This window comes from Macaca fascicularis, chromosome 3, assembly GCF_037993035.2.
Source record: "Macaca fascicularis isolate 582-1 chromosome 3, T2T-MFA8v1.1".
Lineage (NCBI taxonomy): Eukaryota > Metazoa > Chordata > Mammalia > Primates > Cercopithecidae > Macaca > Macaca fascicularis.
Window position 1 is genome coordinate 182086210 of NC_088377.1, and position 9189 is coordinate 182095398.

General features: G+C 48.5%; 1 protein-coding gene across 15 annotated transcripts in view; it reads right to left on the reverse strand.

Annotated features, from left to right (window-relative positions):
* Positions 1-8875, reverse strand: part of SLC37A3 (solute carrier family 37 member 3) — a 65081-nt gene extending 56206 nt beyond the window's left edge. For 13 of the 15 annotated variants that reach the window (XR_012432932.1, XR_012432931.1, XR_012432930.1 and 10 more), the window contains exon 1: positions 8780-8875. The gene's annotated coding sequence lies outside the window, so the exon portion shown is untranslated. Of the gene's footprint in view, positions 1-8390; positions 8725-8779 lie in introns of those variants that run through there. The other 2 variants (XM_074036139.1, XM_045388244.3) reach the window with 1 other exon arrangement.
* Between the last annotated feature and the right edge of the window lie 314 nt (positions 8876-9189).

Genomic DNA, 9189 nt, shown 5'->3' on the forward strand with positions numbered 1-9189 from the left:
ACTCATGTGATTTTCGTAGTGAAGTTTTTCCAGTTTTTCTTAGTCCTAGAGGACTACCCATCAAAAATGGTAATTTCCAGAATGGAACACAATAGTGAAACTGCCTTTGCAAAACTATCACTGAGGAAATTATGACAGTGAAAGCAATCAGAGCTAACCGGCCCTACTTGCTTCTAACCCGTAAGCTGTCCTTGTTCATTCCTGGGCATAGGCTGAACTAACTTTAGGAAGGAATTCAGTTCATGGTTTGACTCTGAAACAAAATTGGTAACAGACCCCCTTCTTGCCTGGGGTCCAGTCTGCCTTTGCAGGACTAACCAATTAGCTATAAGATTAGAAATTACAATTTAGGGGTCATGCAGCCTCTGGCTCCAAGGGTCTGAACCTCCCCAAATTGCTCCTGGGGAAAACATCACTATTGTAAAACTTAAGATCAGTGCCTGAGATATTTTGCAGCCCCTGCACTCAATGGATCAGCTGACACCACCCAGACCGGTAATGTGGCTCAACCAGCTCTGCCATCCCACCCAGGAACAGAAGGCAGCAAGAAAAACTCCTTTCAGCCCGCGATGACTCCATCTCCAACCTGACCAATCAGCACTCCCCCACTTCCCAAGCCCCTACCCGCCAAATTATCTTTAAAAACTCTGATGCCCGAATGCTCAGGGAGACTGACTTGAGTAATAATAAAACTCCCATCTCCCACACAGCCGGCTCTGTGTGAACTACTGTTTTGCCATTGCAATTCCCCAGTCTTGATAAATTGGCTCTGTCTAGGCAGCAGGCAAGGCGAACCCATTGGGCGGTTACAATAGTGTGCAATCACTGCTTAGTAAAAGATGACTTCGCGCTGCAGCAACACGTCCAGATGGAAGGCAATGCGCTGCCTTCTACAACACTGCTTTGGGATATAAAATTTCCCCCAAACATTATTTCTAATTTCACTTTCTGCAGTGGTATTTAGAGTCCTTTCCAACCCAAATATAAAGCTGTTCTTCAGAGGCCAAGGCAAGAGGAAAACTTGAGGCCAGGAGTTCAATATCAGCCTGGGCAACAGACCTTGTCTCTATAAAAAATTTAAAATTTTGCCAGATGTGGTGGCATGTACCGTAGTCCTAGCTACTAGGGAGGCTGAGGCAGGAGGATCACTTGAGGCCAGGCCTTCAAGGCTGCAGTGAGCTATGACGATGCCACTGCACTCCTGCCTAGGTGACAGAGGAAGATCCTGCCTCAAAAAAAACAAAACAAAACCAAAAAACCCAACTGTCTCGTATGAGGAACTCTCTGAAGAAAGTCGACTGCAGAGTGGGCAGGGGAGGGGTCAGCAGGAAAAGAGATGACATACGTGAAGCCACCACACACCCACTCTGCCCCATTCATCTCTTCTGCCCAGCCTTCCCACACACCCCACCCCCAGCCCTTTGGACCATGCCATCTGGAAACAGAGATACACGGTTAGCAAGCCCCGTATCCTTGCTCTCTGGAAACCTAGTTACGTGGGTAGCAGGCACCATATCCTTACAAGACTCTGGACACTTCCGATCCCTTCACTTCCCCTAACGCCTCTCAAGAGGGAAAATCTTCCCTCCAGCAACCTACATGCCTCAAGGACACAAGGGGTCCAAGTTGTCTTTGCTCCCCGAGGCCATTTCTGGAGCGTCTTCCTGCCAAGAACCCCCTTCTTTGAAACTCACACCTTGGGGCTCTATAGCCTGCTGTTCCCCATAGATGTCAGAGACTGATCTCCCCGCATCCTGAGCCACGGTCACCCAACCTGCATCCCCACGGCCAGGTGGATAAGTTTCCTCCTGGGTCTCTCAGTTCCAGTTCTCTTCACCACCACCCTTCTCCTCCATCCCGCAATAAAAACCCACGCAAGGCTGAACGCTGGTAACCGGATTTCAAACCTTCTGCTTCCTTTCCTTGCAGATCACTTACCTGAATACACCACACCTCAACAGTCATTTGACCTCAACAAGGCTCCCAATTCAGTAGCCTCGTTTTTCCCTTATCCAGCCCCGTCCTGTCCTCATTTCCCGCCTTACCAACTTAGAATCTACAGTGCACTTCCTTGTTTCTGTCCTCCTCCTTCCCTGCACCCAAGCAGCTGAGTTTTGCCACAGAAAAACCACTCGAGCAGGCTGATTTCACTTTTTATTCAAAACCACAAACCTCAAAGGGCATGCAATACTGCCCAGCAAGCCTACTACACTTCCAAGTAATTTTGCTTTCTCAAACTGAGACAGCGATTTCACACTTCTCTTTTTAAACTTCCAACATCTTTCTCTCCTCCTTCCTAGGGCACCATGCCTTTATGTCAACAATTCTCAGATTCATGGCTCTAACTTAGACCCTCCAGGATCCAAATGACCACTTCATATCCCTCCATAGATCTAAAACAGAACTCTTAGGCCAGGCTCAGTGGCTCTCGCCTGTAATCCCAGCACTTTGGGAGGCCAAGGCAGGCAGATCACTTGAGATTAGGAGCTCGAGGCCAGCCTGGCCGACATAGTGAAACTCCGTCTCTACTAAAAATACAAAAATTAGCCGGTCATGGTGGCATGCGTCTTGTAATCCCAACTACTTGGGAGGCTGAGGCAGGAGAATCGCTTGAACCCAGGACGCAGACGTTGCAGTGAGCCGAGATCAGGCCACTACACTCCAGTCTGGGCAACAGAGTAAGACTCCGTTTCAAAAAAAATAAGATAAAATAAAACACAACTCTTCACTTCTCCCTCCAAATCTATCCTTCCCATGTGGAGTTCTAATTAGAGAAAAAGGAGTCAGGCTGGTGGGATCAGGGGAAACCAAAAAGGATAAGCAGATAAACTAAGTCTGCCTTTCTTCGTGGTCCAGGACACACACCCCTTTTGCGCAAGTAACTTACAATCTTCCTGCACCCAGTAATCACCAGACGCTCAGCTGATAGAAAAATGCAAGTTAGCTCACTGCAACCTTATCGTTATCTGTACTGCACAAAGCCCTCTTCAGCACACAGCACCATCCTATAAAATCTCCAGCAAGCCTTCATCTCCTTGTAGTCAGCTCCTCTCTTGCTGACCTGCCTGTTGCTTCCTTGCAAACATACTCTCCTACCTTCTCTAATAAATCTGCCTTTCTATACCTATAACTGCCTTGGCAAATTCTTCTCACCGCCTACACCACCAGCCCAGATAGTCGCTGATCACCTGCAACATTTTGGTGGCCTGTACGGGAAACTCTCCTTAGGGAGAACCCTCTCCCCTCCCTTTCTCTTTTCCAACTTGGAACCCTCAGTGGACCAGCATCTAAGCAGGAAGATAACTGAAGGTCCTGGCTGGAGCTACACTCCAGTGGGACTGAAAGGTGTCCATGTAACCTCCACCAGCCCAGATAGTCGCTAATGACCTACAACATCCCTTGGTATTCCCCATCTCAGCAAAGGTACTGCCATTCGTTACAGTCAACCAAGGTAACTACGAGGTAGCCTTTACTTCTTTTCCCTTAACTTCTACATCCAATCCATTACTAAATCCAGTCCTTTTCACCTCCAAAATATATCCCAAACCCCAACATCCAGATGGATAAGCTCAGTCCCCAGCCTCTTGGTTCTGGTCCTCTTGACCGCCACCCTCTCCTCTCCATCCTCACTGCCATCGCCTAAGATAAACCACCAGCAGCATCTCCCACCTGCCTACCTCGACAGGTTCTGCTTAAAACCCTTTACTGCCTTCCCAAGACTCAGATAAAAACACAGATTCTTTGCCACAGCCTTCAAAGCCTGTCTAACCTCTGCAGGTAAATAGGATGCTTAGGGCTGGGGAGGGACTGGGCTGACAGATGGGTTGGTACAGATGGAGGAGGAGCCTGCTGGAGCCAATAACTAAACTGCAGAGGTTGGGTTTTGTTTTATTTCATTACTTTTCAACTGGTATTATATACCTAAGGTATAAAATTCAAAGGATATGGCTTGGCACAGTGGCTCACTCCTGTAATCCCAGCACTTTGGGAGGCTGAGGTGGGCAGATCACCTGAGGTCAGGAGTTTGAGACCAGCCTGGCCAACACAGGGAAACCACGTCTCTACTAAAAATACAAAAATTATCTGGACACAGTGGCATGTGCCTGTAATCCCAGCTATTCAGGAGGCTGAAGCAGGAGAATCATTTGAACCCAGGAGGTGGAGGTTGCAGTGAGCTGAGATCACGCCACTGTATTCCAGTATTCCAGCCTGGGCGACAGAGCAAGACTCTGTTCCAATAAAAAAAAAAAAAAAGAAAAAAAAACCTCAAAGGATACAACTCCCTCCTGTGTTCTCAGTCCACCCTGATCTCCTAACCAGTTTTTTTCATATCTTCTTTCTTTCCTTCAGGGGCACAATCTGTGCCTCTGCACACATACCAGGGAGAGCCCCCAAGATCACACATGCAAGCACACAGCACACACTATCTGCTGTGCATTTTCTTCACTTCCCAGAGGTTGGAGGTCCATCCATATAAGCAACCGCAGAGCTGCTGCACTTTTCTGAACACATGTACCGTCCTCCCTGACATGAACGAATCTTTAGATATTTAACCAGTCCCCCACCGGGCAGCTGGGTGGTTCCCAATCCTTTGCCAGGCCGCCTGGTGAGGATCTAGCCTGTCTCCTTTCTACTTGGCCCACCTACCTCCCACCCTCACCACCACCACTGTCTCCCCACACCTAATCCCTCTCCTGTCCCTGAACCCATCAAGCCTCCTCTTGCTTCGGGCTTTGTGTTTGCCGTTCTACAAGAGAAGTGCTTCTGTCCTGCTTCTTGGCAAACGGCTTGCTCCTTTTCTTGGCTAGTCAATGAAATGTCACCCCCTAGAGTGACCTCCCTGACCACCCTATCTAAAATGGTCTCCCCTGGTTACTACCTGTCTCATCTCTTTCGTCATTTCTTTCCTTCAGAGCATTTCTCCCAGTTATCTGGTTTAATTGTTTCCATGTCTACTGTTCATCTGTAAGCTCCATAAAAGCAGTGGCTCTCTCTGTCCTGAGTCCCACAGCTACATCCACAGGACCCAGCAGAGCATTGAGAATGATCAATAAAGATTTTTTGGGCCAGGCGCAATGGCTCACACTTGTAATCTCAACACTTTGGGAGGCCAAGGCAGGCAGATGGCTTGAGCCCAGGAGCTCGGGACCAGCCTGAGCAATATGGTGAAACCCTGTCTCTATAAAAAACACAAAAATTAGCAGAGCATGGTAATTTCCCATCCTCAAAAGGATGGGAAAAATAGCACACCTGTAGTCCCAGCTACTCAAGAGGTGGAGGCGGGAGGATTGCTTGAATCCGGCAGGTGGAGACTGAAGTGAAGTGAGCCAGGGTTGCACCATTGCACTCCAGACTGGGCAACAAAGTGAGACCCCATATAAAAAAAAAAAGTTTTTTTTTAATCAATGAATTGGCTGGCTGAAGGCAGAACACTGAATGCTTACAAAGTACCAGGTACCATGCTAGGTACCTACCATGCATTACTGCATTTAGTTCTCTCAGTATTTTACAGATGAGAAAACAGATATTAGAAAGTAATCTCTAGGTCTGGTCCAGTGGCTCATACCTATAATCCCAGCACTTTGGGAGGCCAAGGCGGGAGGATCACTTAAGCTCAGGAGTTTAAGACCAACCTTGGCAACATAGGGAGACCCCATCTCTACAACAAATACAAAAATTAGCCAGTCATGGTGGTGGACACCTGTGGCCCCATCTATTTGGGAGGCTGAGGTGGGAGAATCACTTGAGCTCGCGAGACTGAAGCAGCAGTGAGCCATGACTGCACCACTGCACTCCAGCCTGGGGCGACAGAGCGAGACTCCATCACACACAAAAATTTTTTTTTGAGACAGGGTCTCGCTCTGTCACCCAGGCTGGAGCACAGTGGCATGATCTTGGCTCACTGCAACCTCCACCTCCCAGGTTCAAGCAATTCTTCTGCCTCAGCCTCCCAAGTAGCTGGGACTACAGGCATGCACCACCACGTCCAGCTAATTTTTGTATTTTTAGTAGAGACAGGGTTTCACCATATTGGCAAGACTGGTCTCGAACTCCTGATCTCGTGATCCACCTGCCTCAGCCTCCCAAAGTGCTAGGATTACAGGTGTAAGCCACTGCACCCAGCCCTCAAAAAATTTTTTAAAACAGAAAGCAATCTCTCTTAAGAGATGGAGTGCACATTCCAACTCAGACCTAATTCTAGATCCTCCCAGACTTCATTTTTTTTGTCTGCAGAGTAAAAAGATTATGTGTATTCAAAGTGTAAAGAAGAATGTGGGAAATTATTAAAAGGATAGTTGAGTTCACCCTTTTTACAGTATTGTATATGTTGCAGTTCAGCATCTCAATGCTCACACTCATACAAGTATCTTTTTTTTTTTTTTCCAAAGACCGGGTCTCACTCTGTTACCCAGGCTGGAGTGCAGTGGCGTGATCATAGTTCACTGCAGCCTCAATCTCCTACCTAGGCTTAAGCGATCCTCCTGCCTCAGCCTCCAAAAAAGTTGCTGGGACTACAGGTGGACACCATCACACCTAGCTAATTTTCTTAGTTTTTATAGAGACAGGGTCTTGCTATGTTACCCAGTCTGGTCTTGAATTCCTGGCCTTAAGAGATAGATCCTCCTGACTCAGCCTCCCAAACCCCTAGGATTATGGGCGTGAGCCACTGCAGCAAGCCACAAGTATCTTTTTTATCCCACATTATCTTATATGAAGCCATTTACTTGTACCGCATAATCCTTTTTATTCATAACTCAAGTCTTCCTGTAATTTTTCTCTCTTCTTAAATTGTCTCATTACCACAGACATAAAATACCTGGCATTTATCTGTAAATATCTCTCATCTTATTCCAGGGTTTCCAAAACCACATTCTTCCTCCCTGTTTTTGGACATGTTTCAAAGACAACTAGTTTTCAAGATAAAAATCTTTTCCTCTTCTACACAAAGGATTTATAATCTAGTTAATGGTCACTGTAGTGACATGACATTAGCACTGATGAACAGAGACAAATCAGAACCTTAAACAATGAACAAGACAGTTGATCCTGACAGCCAGAAAGCAGCAAGACACTGTTGACTTAACTTTTATAAAGTTATTGTTTCCGGGTCACCTTCTTAGGCAGAGACTGGAAATCAAAGACTAATAGAAGAATGGTGTCATTCAAGAGACAAGCCAGGTATGGAATCTAAGACCTTCCACTTAAGCAGCTTCTCTGAATCTCAATTTCTTTTTTTCTTTTCCCTTTTTTTTTTTTTAAGACAGAGTCTGAGGCCAGGCGCGGTGGCTCACGCCTATAATTCCAGCGTTTTGGGAGGCCGAGACAGGCAGACCATCACGGCCACCATGGCGAAACCCCGTCTCTACTAAAAATAGAAAAGTCAGCCGGGCGTGGTGGCGGGCGCCTGTAGTCCCAGCTACTCGGGAGGCTGAGGCAGGAGAATGGTGTGAACCCGGGAGGCGGAGGTTGCAGTGAGCCGAGATGGTGCCCTTGCACTCCAGCCTGGGCAACAAGAGCAAAAACTCTGTCTCAAAAAAAAAAAAAGAAGAAGAAGAAGAATAAAAAGACAGAGTCTGGCTCTGTCGCCCAGGCTGGAGTGCAGCGGCATGATCTCGGTTCACTGCAACCTCCGCCTCCCGGGTTCAAGTGATTCTCCTGCCTCAGCCTCCCGAGTAGCTGGGATTACAGATGAGCGCCACCACGACCGGCTAATTTTTGTTTTTTGTTTTGTTTTGTTTTAGTAGAGACGGAGTTTCATCATGTTGGCCAGGCTGGTCTTGAACTGCTGACCTCAAAGGATCCACAGGCCTCGGCCTCCCAAAGTGCTGGGATTGCAGGCATGAGACACCACGCCCGACCTGAAGCTCAATTTCCTCATGTATTGATTAAACGAGATAATTTATATGGAGTTTTTAGTATAGAGCCTCGTATCCAAGAAACATCAAACCAACGGAAAAGAAATCAAGCACCAAAGCACTGAAGACATTCCCTTCAACAACTATTACATATATATGTATGTATGTATAAATTTGTGTAAAGGTAGAAATAAAGCGGTGGACAAAAAGGTAACAACTGAATGATTTTGCTCACCCCAGGAACCACTCCTCCCTATAAACTTTTCAGTAACAGTTACCACGAGATAGCCTACCATCTTACATTTCAAGAAAACACTAAAAACTCCGAGGACACATTCCCATTATCTCCTGTCAAAACTGAGAATAAACAGAACACATCCTGCGAAGAAGAGTAAAGAGGGAATGACGAATAATTTGACCAAATTCCTTGATCGAGTTCATGCTACCAGAAAACAAAACCAGTCACTCCACTGAGACCACGCTTCTTCTTTGATCTCTATACCTCCTTCCCAAAGAGCTTCCTTCCCTACCTACCTGAAAAGCATCCCCTCTCTCCTGGTCCGAACGACAAGCTCTTTTCTGATCAAGTCAGAATCTCCCAACCCACGGCTGGAGGACAGGCGGGCGAGGAGCACAAAAGCCGCCGCCGCGTGGATCCAGGCCGGGCCGCAGGGTCCCCCGGGGGTCCTTCTCCTCCCCATCCTCCCCATCACAGCCTCCCCGTGACCGCCAGGACGCCAGGCCCGGGCCCAGGGAGGAGATGTAGGGGGCGAGCGGCCGACCCTGCCTAGTCGCCCCGCCCAAGGGGGGCCGCCACCTACATCTCCCCACCGCCCTACCGACCGGGGAAGCCCCTCGGATTGGACCCGCCCCAGCCCCCGCCCCTAGCAGGTCTTCGGCCCCACGCATCACGGCTCGCCCACCCGAGATCCGCAGTGGTTGCCGCTCTCCAGCCCCGGCTCCGCTCGCGGATTCGGCTTGGCTCCGCTGCCGGCCGCCCCCGCCGCCAGCTCACCCCTGGCGCCGCGGCCAGGGTTTCCGGACGCCCACGTGACCCTCCCGTGACCCTCCCGTCCCGGGGCACGCTGGGAGTTGTAGTCCCTCGGCGCGGCCTCACCTGCCGGCGCGGAGAAGGGCGAGGAGGGCGGAGGCTGAGAGCCCAGAGAACTCGGTTGCTGCAGACCTGGCCAGGAATGTTAGCTGCAAACACCAGAGGTAGAGAGAAGAAACGATATGGGGAGAACTGGTGCATACTTTTTCTTTCCCCCCCCTCCCAAAAAAGCGGTATTCGGTCTTTGTTTTTATAAAAAGTAACATGCTGCTAAGTGTGCCA